Source organism: Paralichthys olivaceus, chromosome 20 (assembly GCF_024713975.1).
Source record: "Paralichthys olivaceus isolate ysfri-2021 chromosome 20, ASM2471397v2, whole genome shotgun sequence".
NCBI lineage: Eukaryota > Metazoa > Chordata > Actinopteri > Pleuronectiformes > Paralichthyidae > Paralichthys > Paralichthys olivaceus.
Window position 1 is genome coordinate 14015001 of NC_091112.1, and position 22501 is coordinate 14037501.

The 22501-nt window shown below is 40.3% G+C and overlaps 1 long non-coding RNA gene across 1 annotated transcript in view; it reads right to left on the reverse strand.

Annotated features, from left to right (window-relative positions):
• LOC138405957 (uncharacterized) overlaps positions 1-3180 on the reverse strand; it is a 117775-nt gene extending 114595 nt beyond the window's left edge. Inside the window, exon 1 of the long non-coding RNA XR_011239620.1 lies at positions 2910-3180. This is a non-coding gene — a long non-coding RNA (uncharacterized lncRNA). The remainder of the gene's footprint in view (positions 1-2909) is intronic.
• Between the last annotated feature and the right edge of the window lie 19321 nt (positions 3181-22501).

The window sequence follows — 22501 nt, forward strand, 5'->3', positions numbered from 1 at the left end:
CTACGAAAGGTCACCTCACAGGAAACATCTCATGTAGACACTTTTATCTGAATGGCATGAGAACATGTGACCTCTTTATATATGTGTCAGGAATATGACATAAAACTCACAAAACAATCCTCCTGCATTAATTACAAACTGTTTTTCACACTGTGAGCCAACAGGTCAGATTTCTTAATCACTTTTGTTCATGGAGGGATTTTTTGCTTTACGGCACAGAGCAGGAGGAGAGCGGTGTTCTCACAACACAGACTGTGCTAAATCTTACAGATAAACTCATAACATAACATGGTGGAAGGATCACATAATTACTTCCGACAAGATGGCTGATTTTAATGCTGCAAAATAAGAAATGAATATGCATGATGCAAGAATGTGTTTGTGACAGGAAGAAGCCATTTTGGGGAAATAATATTTGCTTTCTTGCCGGGAGTTGGATATCTTGAAGATGGATACCACTCTAGCTAAGGTCAAAAGCTAGTTAGTTTTAGCTGAGTGTAACGACTGTTATCCTTCCTCCCAAGGTAACAAAATCCACCTCTAATGCTCCCTAATTAGTGGTTTTACAGTGTGTTATGTGCAGGACTGTTTCTCTGCCGAGCACAGTGACTTCCATTGGCAATTTCATGGTGTCAAACTACTCCTTTAAGAATCATTAGCAATAATGCATTAAACCAACTGAATTATGTGGAACAGATTCATTTCTCTGTGTCAATATGGAATTGATATTGGTCATTTGAACTTCTGGCTCTGACCTCATCACTCCCTGCACACATACAAGCACAGCATCAGCTGCCGTGTTGCCCCGCCTCCAAACCCACGTAGGAAAAGAAGATGGATGCAATCATAGCAGTCCACCTCGTGCAGCGACATTAGTTATGCAGCATGCAATAATTAAAGTAAGGAGACAGCAGACAGTCTCCACTTGCAGATTGTTATGTTGCATTGGCAATGAGCAAAGCAGCTGGAAGTCGCACCAACGTGAAGAGTGGAAAAGGAGCTCCGAAATCTGAGTGTAGCTGAATGAGAAGTGTGTGAAAAAACTGAATGTGATAACTAATCACCTGTTCAAGAAAACTAAGCTGACTTTGTGTGCAGCCAGCGTTACAGGTAAATATGAATGAGCCGTGTGCAAGATGAATGTGAGGTTGACGACCCTTAAGTCAGAGATTGCATTACACTAATGGGACACCACTAAAAAAAACAACCAGGACGTGACTTGGAAATATGTACTCATTAACACTTAACCATGAATATTCATTTTGCACAAATTAACAAGATGAAAGCACAATGCATGTGGCGAACAACAACCAAAGGAAAAAAGTAAAAAAAACACAGCCACAGCGAGACTTCACAGGGGTTGAGAGCAGAAGCTGTTACTCGGCTCAGGAGAAGAACCAGGATGAGCAAACAAACAGCCACTCCTCCGCATGTTGGTAAACAGACAAAAAAACCAGAACAGACTTTAACCTGGACATGGACACGTCATGCAGGTGCGCCAGCAAACACTTGCCTGTGCTCCGCAGCATGTCAACAAAGAGACATCCTTCAGGAGGAGCCACAAGGTGAAGACAGCCGGACAGAAAAACACGGCCGCGTTGAACTGCAAGGTGAAGGCCAACAGCCGACAAACACGGGCTTACACAGGAGCAGCAGCAGTTTCTACTTTTTAAACAGCAGCTGAAGGCACTGACATGCGACACAAGAATCAACTGGAGACAACGGCTGTGTCTGAAATCACCCACTTATTCATCCCTCAGTATGGAGGGACTTTCGTACACTGAGTATTTTCTCTTCATCAGTAATTACGTCATTGTCACGGACCATGTTTTAATTTAAAAATAAACTTATTTGCAGCAGTTTGTGCTGTGATGCTCTGCTCTCATTATATATTTTGCCGCCACAACTTAAAGATTTGTCTCGTGTCAGTTAAAACAATACATGAACTACTCCGTCAGGAATATACGTACACTTAAAGGTTTAGTGTGTTAGATTTAGTGATATCTAGTGGGGAATTTTCATGTTGCAGCTGGATACCCCTCACCTTAACCTCCACTTCCAATCATGAAAGAGAACCTGTGGTAGCTTTCAGTTGTCATAAAAACTCAAAAGATGTTTAGCTTGTCTAGTTTGGGCTACTGTAAAAAAACATTGCACTACTTTTCAGGATGCCCTGTAGGGAACAATGAATCAACTATAGTTTATACAGAAAAAAAAAAAATCCCTAAGCATTTGGAGAGCACTACAAAATGGCTGTGTGATTAAAAGCTTGATTTGTGAGTGATTGTGAAAAGTCAACTTCTAATTAGCAGATAATCAGCAGCAAGTGCTAAAGAAGCTGCAGGTTGTTAAACCTTAAATATACATTTTATTACAGAGATAAGTCAAATTGTCTCTTTTAGAAAAGGCCCATAGGTTTCTATTAAACTAACTGATTAAACCAACCAACCTTACACACAGTTGCCAGTTTATTAGGAACACCCAGCTAAAATCAATGCAATACAACCCTGTGATGAATCACAACTTCATTAAGGTTTCAATGGAGTGGCTGCAGTCTGGTGTGTTTTTATTATTTACCAGGCTTGACTCTGATATGAATGTTAAGGGCAGAATAATAAAAAACACCCCTCAAATTAAAAGGAACAGCTGTCAGTATTTTTTTTCATCATGCATAAACAGAGAAAAAACCATTGACAGGAAAGAGTTCAAAGTTCATGCAAAGCAGCATTAACAACATGCATGAAAACATAAATACCAGGTTATAAAGTTATTTACAAAGATATTTATCAATATTGATGTGATCCACACAGGTCTGACACATGCTCCACAACTCAACTGCCCAGTTGGTTTGACTGAAAACAGAATTATATCATAAACCAGCAAGATGGAAAAACATGTTGTCTCCTTACCTTCATGATGTCCTTTCTTCCAATAGTAAATTCCTTTAGTCCTTGAGAAGCAATGGCAGTTCTTCCTGGTAGAGCAAATCAAATATTCCAAGTTGTGAGTACGTCACGTGGAGTTCACTGCAAGCTGTGATCAAAGATTAGCTCCACTGTCTGAAAGTTGCTTCAGCAGGAAATCTGAATTCTTTACGCTCAGTTTCATTTCTGCTTCGTTTGTCTCTGCCATGCTGTCTGATGAAGGTGCTGAGTCACTGATACAACCAGGAGGCCTGAACCCCTGGACTGAGATCAGGTGAACCCTGTTTGGCCCCGCCCACTTTTAATAGGAATCTAATTGGTTCATTCACCTGCTACTTCCTCAACAAACACAAGTGGTTGTGGTGGGTTTCAAGGCTGCGTTCAACACAGACAAAACGTTTGAGTAAACTCCATCATCATCATTTATTTCTACAGCTGCACATGCTTCTTATTTAATACACAGAATCCTCTTGGTGCCATATTGTTTTTTTTTTATATTTTGAAATTGTTCAATAAAATCATAAAAAGCTTTACCAGTGGTGAGTTGAACACTGTTGAGATATGCAACAGTTGCTGCTAGGGCAGTTAGGAAGGCCATTCTGTACTGTGGTCAGAGAGAGTTCAACACACTGCAAATTAAGAAAGCACATGCAAATAGAAAAAACACTGCAAGTTAAGAAAACAACTTCATCAAAAAGTTACAACACGTGCAAATACAGCAACATGCTGCAAATACCAAAAACGACACAGGAAATGTTTCCAGGGGACGCAAAAAGGTGATGAACCTGGTTGTAGTTCAATGCTTTGTGAATTCATCAGTTTGCTACTCATTAGTGGTGATGGAAGATGTTTTCTTAATTTGAACGTGTTTTCTCAATTTGATTTATATTTGGTGACATAGGTTTAAATATAATATATAGCATAAAAATTCAAAATAAATTTGATGTTATAGTCTCTGCCTTTGCAATCAGTAATAGCAGAGAGTATTCAAACCACATGAAAGAGTTATCCAAAAACCCATGAAATAAGTTCTGATTAAAAAATAATAGCTCATTCAGTAACTTATGTTTTAATATAGATAAAATAAATATGTATTCTAACATTTTATAACAATAGCAGCTGCCAAATTTGCATCTGTTGTCTGTACTGTTTTTTCAATATGGCAGGGTTTATATACACGTCACTGCTGACTGGGCAACACCTTTGACACACAATCCACATGAGACTAAACCGACCTCAAAGCCTGTTGCAAAAACAAACATGTTGTTTGTAGCAAAACGTTGCAAAACATTTTGCGAGTGAACGTGGCCCCAACCTTCTGTCCTGGTTATGAAGCTCTGACCTATGAATGAGCATTTTCTCTGCCTTAACACCCATTTAATAAAAATCTAATTGGATAACACAATTTCTTCTTGTTTTTGGGCTGAATTTACAACAGCGACCCTGTCATTTCTAAAGCAAACTTGATGATAATGAGGCCTGAGTTTCCATTAAAGAATAATAATTATGATTTTAAAGTTGAAGAGTCATTGAGTGATTAAATATGACGTAAGAGTGCTGATAGATTTGGGCTTCTAATGTTGTACAGTTCAACAGCACCACAAGCTCGTCCAAGATTATAATGCTGCTGAAACACGTCTTTAGAACAGCTTCAACAAAAAGTGAAGCAGGGGTCATGGCAGGATTGTTGCTTAGCTGGGTGAAACCTGAGTGTATAAAGAAGTTAGCTCCACCTGGACCAGCAGGAAATTTTAAATGCTGCAAACACTTTCAAGTATCAAAGAGTGAGTACTTTTTGACACCTAAGCACATTTTACTATCATCTATACTTTTTACTACCTCTGAAAGACCCTGCACATCCTGCACTTCTGGCTGTTGGACGTCAGTGCAGGTTGAAGGTTGGGTGAAGCTACGCGAGCATGTCTCAAAGCTTTATGTAAAACACCCCTGAACCATGGGTGTGGAATTTTGGAATGCAAGATGTACCTTTTTCTAATGTTTGTTTTTCGCTGGTATATGGTATGTTTTTTACCAGAAGTCTTGCACTGCAGCATATAACAGAGAGGAGGATCTGTTAAAACATCGGGAAGCAGCTCACAGTCACTGCATCATCCTGCCTCTCAGCCCGGGACAATTTATGACCAGCCAACCCTGGGCAACAGAGGGGGGCACTCAGAGGTAAAGTGTCAGCACTGGCTAACAGCTGCGCACATATTTATCCAGCAGCGGCAAATTTATAGGGAGGGAGGCCTGTCACCAGATGTGACCCCATGGGACGTGGCCTCAGCTGGGGAAGACAGAGAGGCGACAGCACAGGGCGGGTGGAGGGTGTAGCAGAGATAGGAGAAGTCCCATTGTATGCAAGAGGGAAGGATTAGAGGTCAAATGTCTGAAATGTGAGAAATATGCCCAGGCGTCTTTCTCTCATTCGCACATGCCGACACACAAATGCTCACAGTACAGCACAATCTCAACACACTGGGGCCATCTCACTGCAGGGTCAGCCTGTGAAAAAGACCGGAGCCGAGGAGAAAAAAGCAATAAAAGATCCAGATAATGAATCCACGCAATGGAATGATAAATGATTGCAATGAAATCAGAACTGGTTTAATGACAGCGTAATGAAGATGGGTGAAATTGAGGGTGTGAGGAGAAAAGTTAGAGAAAACATGAAAGTCAAAGCAGGAACAAAAGCACCAAATGTAATGACGGTGCCTGTAGGGAAAATCTATACAAGACGGAGTGAGGGAGAGATGGAATGTTAGTCCTCTCTGCTGCAATAAGCCTCCAGCCGCGAGGGTAAGAGGCAGAGAGGCCAGTATTCCTGACAGAGCCTTATCTCATCTTCAGCCTGGAATAAAACCCATTTTCCAGCCCCGAGACAATAAAACACAAGGTTACTGAACCTCGCACCCGTGACACCCCTATTTAGAGAGAGGCCTCGGCCCAACATAAAAATGCATAACACCATTGCTGCGCCGAGAGGCAGTGCATGACAACAGGGCTGAGCTTCCCATGTCTGTCTGTGTGTGTGTGTATGTATGCGTGCTTTCACCATACTCCCAAGTCATCACATGTAGACAGTTGGTCAGGACTCCCAAAAAAATTTTTTTTTTAAACTGAAAAACAGAACAACATTAAAGTGTAGTTTGATGTAGTTTTGGGTGAGGTGTCTCTCCCTGGAAATTAAAAAGATGTCACACCACAGTGCTGGGAGGTGGGCTGACACACGCTATCTATGTTGTCTAGAACTACTTCTCCAGTGGCAGCACATGCTCTTGTGTGTAAAACATCGTATTAAGTAAACAGCTTCACGCTGCCAGAGGTTCCTGACAGCCAAGGCCACGGTGGTCCTGAGCCCTTTTAGCCGCTGTCATAGATGACCCCCCCCCCCCACATAGGCCACGCTGTCTCCACCAGTGGTTGAAAAAGTGTGTGAGCTAAGGGGCAAGACAGAATAGGGGACGTCTCTGGAAAATATACCATGTGGTGGTTTAGCTGTTTATTTTCATGATATATTTGAAAGTGAGTGCAACTTTTCCGATCCCCACTCACGAGTGGTTGCCGGTAGTTGGGGGCTGCCCATCTTTGATTAGAGGATATTAGCTTTTTTAAATATATATAAATGTCATGACGTCCTAAACAGTCACATCATTCAGTTTACAGCTCAAAACACTTGTTAGTGTACAGTATCTCTTTAAACAGTGACACAGAGCAGACAGACTCTATAGGCCGGGTAAAGTCTCGGGTTGTACTTCAGTGTTGTCATCTTCCTGCTGCATTAATATTTTTTATATTACAAATTTACGGACAAGTTATGAGTTAATTTATTTGCCTTGGTTATAAGCTTGAAGAGCAGCAGACCAGTGTTGTGCGGGGACCTGTGAATGTGCATGCATGCATTGAAACAACTGAATGCGCTTGCACATATGCAGCATGCATGTTTGTCTGTTTTCCCGTCGGATTTATCTTCTCACACGGTGACGTGAATGTGACAAGTGGCCCCTCATCACCGCTAAGTGGATTGAGCTGTGTGATGGGCATATCGGGCGCCCTCAGGGGAGAAATGTCTCGCGACTCATATAATGTGATTTTCCTCCATCGTAATGGGTGACAAGTGTTTCCTGTCTGTCCACCCACCACCCCGCCATCCATCCGAGAGCATCGCCTCCCTAAGCTTCGCCCGGGGGGGACATGGTAACAAATATGATAAGAAGATGGAGAGATCGACTGGAGAGGCGCGGGGAGGGGAGAAAAAAAGACAAGACATCTCGTTGCATCTGTTTGAGCCAGGAGAAGTTTCTTGTCTTATTTGCTCACAAAGAGGAGGCAGAAAAGAGAAATGTCTGCAGTGACAGGGAAACAGACTCGTGCGAAGGGAGACGCAAACACAGGGTGTCTTAGGCTAACATTCGCCTACAGCTAATGCTGGATTGAACTTTTTGTACATCACACACACACACACACACGCATTGCTCAAATGTGATGTGAATAAGAAGTAGCACACCACCATGTAGAAAACAAGCCTGCTCTCATTTTTTCATTGCTGCACTAATTAGGTCAATTAATTCAGTGCATGTTTGGCATCATGGAGCAAACGGTGCAGTTTGCAGAACATTAACAGCAATGTCATGCTAATTGTGAGTTTGTTGCAAATTCTCGGCCCAGACACGACCACTTGGCTCTGACCCGGGGCCAGCTTGGTCTCCTGAACGGCCTAACCTTTCTTTCTCATCAGAGGGAGACATGCAAAAAACTGGCCGAGCACCAGCCACCACCCATTTAAGGGGACAGCCTCTCTTGCTCGCTCATTTAAATGAAATAGTGGTTCTGAGCCAGGCTCTGGCATTCACACACTCTTTTAATTGCTTGAAACACTATAAACCGAGAAGAAGAGCTATTTGTCTGGAAAGTGCGCTTATCTAATCTCTCTTGAACTATTTCGCTTGGAAACACATCTCTTGGAAAGCTGAGACAATTAGCACCTCTTAGAACATGCTGGGGTAGTGTACATCTTTCAAACAGGCTTTTAGAGATGATGCGATCATTTGAGGGGTTTTTTTTGGAGTCAGAACTTGGCACTCCCTCATACAGATAGCGAGATCCTTCCCTTAGCTTCTGCGGAGGGAGATTACAATGGGAGCATCCTTTTCATTCAGGGACTACAAACATTGTTCCAGGCTGAATATCATTATATAGCTATTGTGATGGTCGTGTAGTCGCTCTTGAAAATACACGTTTAATATAATGGACAAACCTGCATGAGCCAGAAAAGCTGAATTGCAAGCAGATTTTCTTTTTCAATGCCAACCTGGTAATTGGTTTGGCCGTGCGTCAAAACTATCTCCAACATTTCATCATTTGACATGAAGGCTACACTGCATCAAGTGATATTACAACTCAACAATAATGTAAAAACCACACAAGTGTAAGATTTGCCCAGAAGTGATGTTCAAAGGCTCCGGAAGCTGGGAATTTACAGCTCTACCTAAAATCTAATTTGGTGTAAAAACATATATATATTCCAACATAGCTGTTTTCAGACTTGAACTCTGCACAATTGCATAACACAGAAATCTGCAGAGCGCTCCAGTGAGAAGCGGCACAACAAGCAGGAGGCATGTAAATGTAATGTAAAGAGCAAATCACCATAGGCACTCAAATCTCGTTGTCTTTCCAAGTTGACATCTTCATTGGTGTCTTCTATAGTAATTTTCTGACACAACCAATGGAGGAGTCCTCAAAATTTGGGTCTGGACTTTCTCCAGGGTTTGCTTCTCACACGAACAGTGCAGTGGAAGATTCTCTGCTGAGACGCGTTCTCATCAGCAACAAATCCCTCAGAGGTGGTGCAGACAGGAACATATAATGTATTATTTCCTGTCTGCTGCAGACATCATGTGTTTTTGTTTACAGTACATCAACACATATGCGTGTGGCGTTGCTTTGGTTCGATTTGTTTCTTATTAAGTATCACATCTGTCGCATGTTAGAAACATCATCAGGCCCCTATTAGCTCATGGTGAATAATGCAGAGGATCTCCTGCTGTGTTCTCACATCAGGCTCCTCTGGACCTTCTATGGACAAGGAGGCCAGACAGAAAAGGTTTGCAGAAACTCTATAGGCTCGCACTCAGAACATTAAGGTTGACACAAACAGGCCATGTGGAGAAAGTTCAAAGGATCTCCGGAGTTCAGTGCATTACAAAAGCAGCTTATGTGTATGACTATGTGAATCCTCAGACACCCCTCTCTTCTCTCCCCTCTTTGCCACCCACCTCTCCTCTCTTCCCCATTTTTCTCCACTCATCCCTGGTCAAGGTAGATGGCCATTCTCGAGGTTTCTCCCAGTTTTTTCTCTCCACAGTTGCCAAAGAGCTCACTGGGTTTTGACCTTATGTCAAGTGCATTAAGATAATGTAGACTATGATTTGGTACTATACAAATAAAAGCCCCTCAGTGTCTCCATTCAGCTCATGTCTTTTGTTTTTACTTCCTCATCATAACAGCCACCAAAAACTTGACTGTTGTTTTGGGATCCATTCTCTCATTATTGCCAACAGAAACAACACTCATACGCGTGATATATGTGCGCTTTCATTCTCTGGGTTCTGACACAGGAGCTCACAAAGCGCACTTGAAGGCAGCACCACCACAAGGCATTTTGCAGTGTGAAAAATAGCTACACTCAGCCAGCATTATTTGACAATGATGAAATGTGAGCCTTACATTTTCTTCCAGGTGTGTGAGACACTGTGCAAAAACTGTAACAGGGTGATGGAAGCTTAACTCCCCAGCATTAGGGAGTGAGCCCAACAACTCGGTGTGTTTCTCCGGTAGCGCACACGACTGAGTCCTTGTGTGCAATGTGTGCATTTTGTATATAAAGTGTGCGACCGTGTGTGTGTGTGTGTGTTTGTGTTTGTGTGTGTGTGCGTACAGAAGCCCTTTATCAGATTCTGGCTGAGTGGAGCACAAGGGGATCGATAGAGCTTTGGCTTGAAACAGCGAGACAGTATCTGGATCTCAGCCGACCCCCACCTTTCCTCTCATTGATCTTCATTACCTCCACAGACTGGAGCTGGAGCAAGAAGGCGCTGGACGCAGTGGTCCATACACACAGGAACACACACTTCACACACTCGTATACACGTATGTACACAGACTGTACAGTCACAGTAATCTCTCTGACTTTGTGGAGTCTTAAGTGAACTGTAGAAAGACGCGCAACCACTGACCTTTACAACCGAAATAGAAAGTGCACATTGGTAGCTATGGCTACATATACTGTATATATAATAAGTGATAAATAATGTGGTGCAATATATAATACAAACAATTTATATAGTGTTATTACAAAACATTGCAAACAACATTTTATTAATTTTTTAATTATATATTCAATTATTACAACTGATTGTCAGCTAATTGGAAGAGAAAAAGAGAATGTAAAAACAATATAGAAAGAAAATTATGAACATACAATTCCTCCACCCACACAGTCCAATCCAAACCTCATGTTACTCAACAAAAACTTCTCATTTAAACGTCTATAAAAGAACAATAACATTTTATCTTTCAAATCATTTCATGGCAATGATTTACATGTAGGATTAAATCGAATCAGCAGCTGCCTTCATAACGGCACTTACCTCATCATGAGCCTTTATCGATGCCATTGACATTTCATTTCACACTGAAACACTAAAAGAGGACTCCCAGTGGTTGATGCATAAACTATGAGGCGGGCGTTTATCTTACAATAATAGTTTTCTTGGCTGCAGTGAGGCCAGAGAAAAAAGTTCTCTTTTCTACTCTAAGAGCAAATGAGACACACTTTCACAACATGAAATCAAAATAGTGATATTATTTTACCCACAATCATGTCATATAATATTGTAATTTTTTTATTTCCAATTAGTGTAAAGCTGATTCCTGTTTTCTTTTTACCAACGCTTTTTGACTCTTTCACAACTTCTCCATACTTTCACCAATTTTAACCATTCAACTATCAAAACATTCAGGTCGGACATTCCTTTTTTTTTTGAACTCCTCATACTTTTTGAAATATGTATGTAAAACTGTGCTTTGACCTGCTCTGATCATTGATGAATCAAAGCTTTTCAACAGCTCAGCATTCACGCTGAGTACATTTTCTACTTCAACTTACTATTTTTACTTTCAGCTGCAGTAAAACCCTTCAGGCTAATTTATACGCAACGTTAGACAGACAGGAAAATGGACGGCACCCCCTTTCTGCATAGCTGGCAATGATTTCATTTGCATTTGAGGCACGTCTCTTACAGATGTGAACGAAACAGACCACATGGAGCAGTACTGCTGGAAATCGTGAAAACTCATGAAACTATGGGAATCTATTTGATATTTTTTCTCAACATGGCCATTTTTGCTTCTTTCTTAGGTATATAATCACAACCCCCACCACCATTTTCTGTCCATGTCTGTTGTTGTTGTTGGACAGTCTCGACTTTATTGTGGGACAAGGCTTCTTTTGAACTTCTTTTGAACCGTCTGAGACTTTCTTGTTCTTCACCTCTCCTGCTGCTCTCTCTTCTTCTGTCTGCTACACTCCTCCTCACTTCTGCCCTCTCCTCTTCTCCCTTCTCCTGCTCTTGTCATTGAGATGGATGCAATCAGGCATATAATGACCAAATCTCTGTTTTTCATATGATAATTACACCATAAACATATGTTTTATCAATTCAATCCATACAGTGACTGAACCAAGTTTGAACACACCAACCAATATCAAACAAAATCAAAAAATGAATGCACTATTCCAGCCCATAGGGGATAATTGTGCCATATTGGCTGACAACACCCAATACACCACTATTGGATGCTAGAAGCCAATATTAAATGCAGCAGCAGATGCCCATCAATCTGCTCTCTATTGCCCGTTATTACTTACTGCTGTGTAATCAGTGGATTCTGTACTGTCTCTATCTTTTGTCATCCATCTTTACAGCCTCATCCCTTCCTCCGTTGTGCTCTTCTTCCTCTGTGACTCATGTTGTAGCATTTTGTGCATAAACACTGCTTGTCTTTGTCTTTCCTGTATCTACCACAGCAACTGTCCTCTGTTAGTGTCCCCTCATGTCACAGCTTTCCATCCCCAAAATCTTCGACTGTATCTCATCTCCTTTCAATCTTCAGACCTATAAATGTCATCTTGTCAAAGGCTCAACACACATCTTTAATGGGATGCTCTTTGCCAAGGGGGTGATTACACAAAATACAGTAAAACAATGGGTTGATTATCCATCCATTATCTGTACTGCTCATCCTGTTGACGGTCACGGAGGTGTGGGACTGTAGCCAATCACAGCTGACATAGCGCAAGAGAAGGGGACAAGGTGAATGAGTCACCAGCGTATCATCGGGCCAACATCCAGAGACTCACAATCAATCACGCTCATATTCACACCCACTAGTCTCTAATTAACCTTGTCTTTGTGTGAGGAAGCTGAAGAAAACACAGAGAAAAACCAGTGCAAGCACATGGAGAACATGCAAACTCTCCACAGAAAGACCCAGACATCAGCATCATCACCATCTTCATCATAGTAAATTAAGATAAGCAGCCTATATGTTTGTGGGAATGTGAAACATGTAACTTACTAAACTTACGAAACTACCTGATAGCTAGCTGAGTGGAATACATGTTTAAATCAACCAGCATGTATATAATTCATAACATAATCTTCATGGGAAATATATAATGGGTCAAAGACGTATCCACTGGATTCTATGAAGGCAAAGAAAGGTCATCCCACTTTCTTCCTATGAGTTTCAAAGAAAACGTGAGTGAAGCAGATATATGACTCACTTCTCTCACTAATCATAGGGCTATACACATACATATAAGGTTAGAACTATTCTGGGTGGTAATCTCCACCCCCACCACCACCTCTTCCTGTTAATGGCTCTGTGAATGTCTCCAATTGGTGGAAAATTAATCAACACTCAAATCGCAGATGACACCACACTACTTTTATAAGATGAAATGAAAAAAAGCATTGGAAGTAATCAGGGAGTTATCAGAGGCTTCTGGTCTATGCGAACATGTGTTTGTTAAGGAGCACTCTAAATCTGGCCCTTGTAATATCACAATTAAAAATAATTGCCACATGTAGAAATATTATTAACTGAGGATAAACAGAGGAAAATATCCTTTTTAATCAGGTTATACAGATACACTCGTAGAAAATGAAACAAATTGTTCTTAAGGGATCTGCTGGTATAAAAATAATCTAAATTACTAAACAGGAAAGAATTTCCCGTCTGACATTTGCAGCTGTGGCTCTGTTTCTTGAAAATAAACCACAAAAAGAGACTGACAACATACTTCAGTTTGTTTTGGACAAGTAGGACACACCATTTGAAGAAAACAGTTCTTATGAGTTCTGATGAAAATGGTGGCCTTAATTAGTTGGATTTTCAGACATTCAATTATTTAATTTAAGATTAGCAACGTTACATCCATTGGAATACAATATCTTCATATTGTCTCACATGGGTGGTTCGAACTTTTTTCATGTTTGTAACTATTCATAAAGTCCCAGTAATAATGTCATCACCAGACTTTATTGTCATGCTCTCTTATCTACATATACAAATTTTCACTTCATAATTATTTCATATGGAATACAATACTGTGTTAGTAGATTATATAATTAATAAGGATGGTGTTCTCCTCACTTATTAAGGGTTTCTGTCAGAATATAATATCCTTATATCAGCTGGGGATTATGCAAAAGTCTTTGGTGCAATACCCCCTGGAGTCTGTGAACTGTTCAGATCTCTGCCAAGCATTCATGTCCAACAATTGCCCTTGTAATCTCCGATACACTCTGCCATAAGCAAAACGTATTTTTCCAGTAATTCTCGTGATAACAACAAATCTATAAAGGCTCTGTTCCAAAGAGATATTATTCCGCTACCCTGCTGATTTATATTGGAATCAATTTGTAGATGAGATGAAATGGAAGAAGGCCTGGGCTTCAACCTAATCACTGATAAAATTAAAGAAAACTCTTTTAAAGTCATACATAAATTTTAACCCATATATGAAAAAACTTTAAGAAAAAAAGCTTTAAATAAACACTGATTTGAATGGTAGGTATAGATGTCATTTACTGTAGAAATATTGTTTGGTCTCTTGGAAAATAATATGCATTGTATATTTTTCCTATTATATAATATTATTATATATTAATTGATTGGGATTCTGGATTATTTTTTAACATATTCATGATTGTAGGCTCAGGAGGTCAATGTCAAGGTCATGCTGCCTCAAGTTTTGATGGCTCTTGAACATTTGCCTTTTAGTAATTTCTTCACATTTTGACCAGTTGTCACCTGGACTCAATGATAAACTGATTTCAGTTGTCAAAGTTCACAGGGACCTTAAATGTGTCTTATAAAAGTTCTATGTAGACTGAAACTGCAGTGGTAGCCAGAGGCAGAGTGCTAATTCCAGCTTTTACTTAATTCAATGTAAGACATCGTTTCCAGTTTGCGGAATAATCTGTTTGGATGAATATTTGATGATATTTTAATCCAAGACTCTCAAAAAGAGACAGACTGATCACACCAGTCTCGGAAATAAAGGTCAAACTAAAAGAGAATAATTAAAACCTTTAGGAGAAACTCTTCTTCAGTTTTATAAGTTTTTATCCAAGTTATGGATTCATTTTCAGTAGATTCCAAGTGGGTTCCCTTTTCTACTTTATTATATCCACAAACAACAACAGCAGACATTGGATACTAACACATCTTTTCAAGCTCTGCTGTTCTATTAAGCTGCTGAAGGTTTTGTCTATTTAAACAGAGCGGCATAATTACTTTATTCAATTTGATTATTGAACACAATGTCCTTGACAATGGCAAGCAGAGAAAAAAGCAATCAAAGGCTGTTTTTTTACTCAGGGAAATTGCTTGAAATAACCATGTAATCCTTTAAAGATTTGTAAATACTGGACATCCAAGACAGTTTAGAGTCAACAAACATGTCTTTCCTCACTTGTCTCCAAAAAGCCAGGCATTTAATGCATGTCGGGGAAAGTGAGTTAAAACAGGGGGGGGGGGGAAGCAAGGGAAGAGAACGAGTGCATGAATGGCTGTTTATTGAATAACCAAAGCTCTCAGGTGCCATTCTCCCCCTGTGACTTAAGTTAATTCAATTCCCCTCCCCTCGTCAAGCCTCGTCTGGAAGGAGACGGCATCAAAGCCCGGCCGGAAAACACTAAATGATTGTAACTCAATTGTTGCTTGGCCGTCATTGATTGTTTGCCCGGAAAGATGTTGGAAGAGAGACAAGACACTTATTTTCTCCACCTATCCCACCCCTGGTAATCACTTTTGGGATGGATGCATTTTTGTGCATGTTTGCACCTATTAGGGTGAAGGAGCTTCTGTGCACAGAGCTTTCATCCGTTCTTGTAAGATATATACACGCTTTGTCACACACATCAGACGAATTCAAAGTACCACTTATATTGACAGCTAGGTGTTGAGCCGTGATGCAGACAAAAGTGAAAATCTTTTTTACTTTCAGATAATATTTTTTGAGTGTTCCAGCTTTTCGACCCCCAGCTTATTTATCAAGGACAAAAAACATTTATCAAACTGGAATGGCATTCAGTGGAGCACAGACCCCCACCAAGGCCAAACAACCCCACACATTATTGTCTCGTTCTTAGAAATAAAATTGAGAAAATGAAGTTGTTTGACAATCAAAATTATTATAATTTTTTTTTAATAAATCATGGATTCACCCCATCATCTACATCAGCACCAAAATGAATGGGTTCATTACAGGGCCAGGTCCCTCCATCATTTTTTATTGAAATAGGTTTGGAAGATTTTGCATAATAATCCTGCTAACAAATAAACCAACCAACAAACAAGAAATGCACTAAGCAGAGCACACACCTCTGTATACTGTTTCTTTTATCACCAAGATCTCTCTTATTTCTTGAGAGAAAAATGCATGAGGTTGTCTGTGGCTGGAGAGGGAGTTTCTGAAGAAAGAATAAACCTGATGATGTCATAGTGAGGTCATCAGGGGTTTGGGTCTCACACATGTCTATGGAAGGAAGAAGAGTCCAATAAAAGATTGTATTGAGTTGCATTATGGGAAATGTAGGATCAGTTTTAGGGGGTTCTATTTTCTTCTATTCTATATTCTATTTTCGACTTAAGTCTGACTCTTGCAGTTCTTCCAAGTTACTAGAGTACTCCTTTAATCAAATCTACATATGCAATAAACAGTGATAAATCCTCTTTCCTACCCTTTCTGCATCTGTCTGCTGATGCATAAGAATTTTTATTTTCCTTTATTGGAACAAAGTCAAAGTGCATTTTATAGCTAAAAGCATCCTCTCTAAAGCTGCGGTGAGCTGAATACTGGTAAAAACAGACAGACAAGAGAAACATGGGGGTCAAACTGACTCTCCACAAAGAGCTTGAGCTTCTGTTAAACGAGGTTCCTCTAAAGCAAAATATTTTATCTTGCACTTTCATGAAAAAACAAGATAAATGAGACGAACACGAGACAAATTTTGTGCGCTGTTTGTCACCTGTAATAAGATGTGTGGCAGAGATGAAAAAAAATGGATTGACCTGAGAATGATCGACAAAAAAATGCAGAATTGCAGAAGAGAAGCGAGATGTCAGTGCAACAGGAGGGGAACAGAGCGCCACTTCAGTGTCAGCCACAGATGACAAAATAGCACCAATTATTGGTGAGATGTCTCAGAGACGCATCATGCCTGATGCTGATGACATGAGAGAGCAGCTCCATCAGGCACAGAGGAGGCAGAGAGGCCTGAGAGCTCATCATTTACAGAGATCATGGCTGCAAGTGAAAATTAGAGCTGAAATTAAGAGGAATTGCAGGAGGTTGGTTTTAAATTAAAAGAACTGTATTCCACACTGAAAGATCAAACCTCTTTGTTGAAGAAAGGTGTAGGATTTTGAGACTCCAAGAGAATAAGTTTTAAATGAGAATCACTTGGAAGACGTATCTCAAGTTGTATTACATTTCAGAGGACAGACAATACCTGAAGAAACCTCAGCGTCAAAAGACGGACAATCAATATTCATCATGCCGACACGAGTTTCGGAGTTTGTATAATGAATCAGAGCTTTAGGAGTGCTGAGGAGCACACTCAGAAACTATTAAAACAAATGATATTTTACAGGATTTATCAGTGTTTCTTTTGTTTACCAGGAACTGATCCACAGAGAGTTGTCACTCCCTTCTTATTAAAAGTCTTGTGGTGATAAACCAATGTAAAGTTTATAAATACTCATTATGAAAAATGCGTATGATATGTCACTCATTGCTGGTGAAGAACATATATTACATATGTTTTTAGAGAAATCAGGATTTCTCAACTATTTGTTTTCCTTGCTGTGATTGGATCTACTGGAGCAGCTCTATTTCCTCTTACGATTTAATTTGTCATTTGTGCAAGGTGAGTCATTATTTCTTCTTATTAATGTCCAGCAGCTATACTAAGAAAATTCAATTATAGTCTGTGTATTCAGATTTTTAGACACAAACTATAGTTTCAAAGATATGACTCTAATATGTGTCTAAATCAGGGATAACCTTTTATATCATCCTTCATGAGCCAACTGATTATCTCACTCTAATACAACCACAATGACACACTGTGAATGTCATTTGGGACAAATCTGAAATCTGAGTAATTTTATGTTTAAGAATTGTTTTGCAGACCAGATGAAATTTTCTCTTGGGACATACCTAGACCAGAGGTTGGAGGTTCCCAACTTCTGGTCTAGGTGATACTGTAAGGTGATGTTCAGCTACTAACTCTAAAAGACCAAAAATGTGGAATCATCAACAGTAACGTGCATGTTATTTGTTAAATCAGTGACTCACAAGAAGGTGATACAGACATTGTGAAAAAGCCAAAACATGCAATCCCCAGGTCCTGTTGGCAGCTGTTTATGTTATTTAAAGGGAATAAATCGGCCCATCGGTACTTGTCTATCATAAAGTTCTGAGGCTCGATGATTCCCAACTGGGTTGAAAGCTCCGTAAAATTTGTTTACGTTCCCTCCATGCCACTTTGTTACACCCATAGCATCTTGCTGATTATCATTTAGAGCCAATCAGAACGAAATCCGACAAAATACACGGCTGTATGTGTTCATTAGCAGCAGAGTTTTAGAAGTCGTTGCAAGGTTTTTAGCAATTTATTGCCAGATTTATTCAGACTCCTGTGTGAGCAACGTTCACTCAAATTAAAGCTTAAAGATTTCTCATCGCGTCGTGTCACATCTAGGGTAATGAGAGAACTGTATGGAGCCAAGTTACATAGTATATAAAGTGCCAACAAAGAATCCGGCTCCATACGAGCCTCAGACTTTAGTTTTTCAACATCCGTGCTGGATTAATAGATATGTCAAGCTGTCTCTTCTCGGCGACATCCATCTCATTCAAAGCAGTAAAAAGGTCAATACCATGACTCAAGTCGCTGACATGTTTAATAGTCCTCCGAACAGGCTGCAGTGAGTCATGAACAATGTTCTCTTTCAGAAACACGTCGCGAATGTGGATCATGGAGGTACTTTTAACTTTAGACATGTGTCGGGTTGATTAGAAAAAGCGAGCAGGGACAATTTTCTCTGTGAATTTCTCTGACTTCACCATGACTCTTCTTGACCCTCAGCGATCAGATTAACTTTCACACCACGGGCCACTCTCTCTCGTTCCCACACGCCATTAGTGGTACAGCCTTTGTGGACGCTATAATCACCTAACTCCGTCGAGCACGCCGTTACAATCGCCATGGTAATTAGAAGGCCTTGCTCTGACTGACAGGACCTGATTAACAACAGTGTGTGTGTGAACGCATCATTTCTGCAGCTGAGAACTGCAGCGAGAGAAAAGAACGGCTTCTCTTCCACGCTCTGATCTTTAAAGATGCAGCAGAACAAAACTCAAGTTATTTAGCACCTCCGCTTCTTTGCTGTGTCATCACGATCAAGTCCTTTGTCAAGCGGTATCCATTTTCCAGACGCTGAAACATAACAAGAGGTTATTTTAAAATTTGAAGAGCTTACAGACAGCAGCAGCATCAGCAGAATTTGCGAGCTGTCTTCGGTGTGGCTGTTAAAAAATAGCTCAGGATATTTGAGTCGCTAAACGAGAGTCTACTGAGGTACAGTCTTGGCAAAAATAATAATACAAATGAATAATGAAAAGAACCATCCTCAGAGATTAAAGACCCAAAAGAATGATCATTTGAATTGGCCACAAAAGCCTCATATAAATTCACATTACACCTTTTAAAAAGATAATTTTGTTTTTACAATTTATTTACTTTGGCGGAGAATTCAAAAACAGGACTTGTCAGATGATGTTGTATGCAGATCAGTGGTGTAGTTAGATAACTAGTGAATAAAAGCTACATATGGCTACATCGATACAATTACATTTTAGTTTGAAAATAATTTTTTCGAACAAAGACGATCTTTGTCTACTCACTTACACTGGGCATGCACATGCCGATGTAAACTGGAAGTTGTGCACATCCCTCTGGACACAGGGATTGTTGCAGATTTATTTATAAATTGCTCATCTCTAGCTGTATTATTGTTTTTAAAATTCCAGAGTTTGTAGCCTCGGCCGCATTTTTGGAGTTGTTACTAATGTTTCTTTTCTAACTCTTCCTCTTTGGATGGAAATCACTGGTCAATTCAGCAAGAGGCTTTATAAAGGATTACAAACATTCATGTTCCCCAGAGACTGAACCCTAATGATTTTGACGATGCCATCGGGTTTGACACTTTTGTTTGTTTTGCGAAATCCACTAATCTGACAAGGTGATGGATGAAGCTGATAAGTGGATGTTTGCAGAATGACGATGAAAATATCGTCTCGCAGACTGAAAGAGGAAACTCCCAAATGAGTGGCAACCAATCTGCACAAGATCTACCCATAATCCCACTTGTTGTGCATGCAGTCCCGTCACTTGGCATCATCCCACGTAGTATTGTAATGCAGGCGCAGACTGAAGGCAAGATAATTGAAGATCATTTCTGAACACCATCATGCATTATTTATAATAGGAGAGGTTACATAACAATAGATGTTTTCGAATAAGGAGGTGTAATTCATTTTTCACTGACCTGAAATATAAATCACAGAGACAAGTTTGCTGAACGCACATTAACAAGGTCAACAATTATTTCGCGAACATCCAATTAATACTCCTCCAATTATTGATAGAACAGACATCACAGACTGCTTAGTCACAAAAAGCCAAATGTTCTGCCCCAGCAGAGAACAAAACAATGTAGCATAGTTTCACATGCAGTTCACTGCTCCTCCAAACCACAATCACTGCCAGACCCACATACAAAAAGGAACAGTTGCTCTCTGGAATAGCAAATTCTGACCTGCTCAAAGAGGCAGAAGCTTTTCAACCACAACACAGAACTTGCACAAGTGTTATTGTATTTGCAGTAGATCATTTTGCAATGATAGATGACACCAGTCCACATCAACTACATCCGCACAGGCCCAAGAAATTAAAGTTTAAAGGGATTCACTCTTCACCTCAATCAATTTCCACAAAGACAAATCAGTTTAGGTTATATGTAGGACTCCAAAGTGGAACAGAGGAAGAGAGACACGGAGTAAAAGGAAAGCAAGGTTTTTAAGAAATTCTAGCCTTTAACTTCATAGGCATGAGTCTTTATGGGGGGGACACGGGGATTCAGCCACTGTGAATATCCAGAATCAAAATTAAATCTGCATCCATCCGCTGAGGATAATTTGTGATAATTTTTGAAACATGTGACAGAGAAGTAAGTACACAGCACTAAAACTTTATTTATTTACAAACTCCTTCTCCAGCTTTCTTTTCATGGGTTTAACACTATACATGATGCAATATTAAAGGTTTAAGCGACATGTCCCAGGAAAAAAGACTTCAGTGGTAAAGAGCAGCCTTGGTTGTGTCTGAGCTCAACTTCTTAAATTGCAATGGACAGTTTGGTTGCTGCAGAAAAACTTGGACCGTCTACAGCAGTTGGATTAAACCTTTATTTCTCATAGTTTCAAACTTTTTGCTTTAACTTTACTTTAAGAGAAAAGCTGCTGTTCGGACTTTAGAGACTGGTGTGGTTGCATTCTCCATAAAATACACCAGAATGCATGAACACAGTAATAAGGTTCAAACATTTAGAAGGTTTGGTGAAGTGTGGTTATGCAGCTGAACAAATAACATGTTCACCTTAACCAGAAACATAATCAACTCATCCCAGTGGTAGCATGGAAAATATGGAGTCGATCAACAAATCATACATTTGTGCATTTCATGAAGAACCCGACTGTAGTGTAGAACACGTTAACTATAACTAATGGTTATTTTATTGGCAGTTATCAGCGGCTCTCAGCTTTAATCAGCTCAGTCAGTTTTGTGTTATTTCCCCAAAATGCCTAAAATCCACCCCAACAGTTTGATGAACCTTTCTTTCAACAGACCAGCATCTAGTGGACGGAGAGAGACGAGAAAGAAGACAGTGACTTGTTTTTGTGTCTTTGATTCACCATAAATTGTTCCCCCATACAGATAGTAAACTAGTCACTTGGTTTTATTTCACATATCACTAATGGAGCTTTGCCACTCATTTAGAAGCTTCAGCGTTATGAAGATATGTGTGCACATGCTCAACCAATCAGTCATAAATCAGCACAGAGACAGTTTTGTGTTTTCTCATCTCTGGCGACAGTTTGACAAACTCTTCCCTCCTGTCTGCAGACCAGCATCCCGCGGAGTCTGCGTAATGGACGGAGAAAGACACGGGGGGAGAGAGGGAGAAAAGGAGAAGATGACCTCCTCCAGGGGGCATCCTGACATCATTCATGGTGGCGGCAGAGACATGATGCTGTCACAACACGCGACGAGGGAGGAGGTACTGGCTTGGTGTCACCAGCTCTGACACGCCATGGGGAGTGACCCGCGCCGGAGCAATGGCTGTGACAGTAACAGGAAGGGTGGTGGGGGGGGCGGGCTGGGGATGGAAATGGGAGAAGGTGGAGCGGCGAATGGTGGGAGGGCGGTTTGTTGAGGATTATCAGAGAGACAAGACACAAGACTGTAGTAGGGATGACTGTGTCAGCAGTGCTGGGATGTTCGGTGTCAAACACAGCTCTGACCTGACGTGAAAAGCTGTGCAACCGTTTACACCATATTTTCTACAAATGCTTTTGTGCTGTTCGTTGTAAGAGACAAACCCTTTAAATGTTTTGAGGGATTCGTAATTTCTGATATTCTTTTAAATTCATTCTCTTTGATTCCCCACTTTGTTTTTTATTGCACATATTAATGGGGCTTTGCAACTCACTTGCATCAAGTAACAAGAATCTAGAACTGCCAGAGATTCGGTTAGATTGTGCTTTCCAGAGGAAGAGTGGTAACACCTGCTTGTTTTGTTTCTTGTTTCTGCGACGTCTACACTTTCAAGAGGGGATTTGCAGAAAGGTTGATTCACCTGAAAAGGTTTCTGCT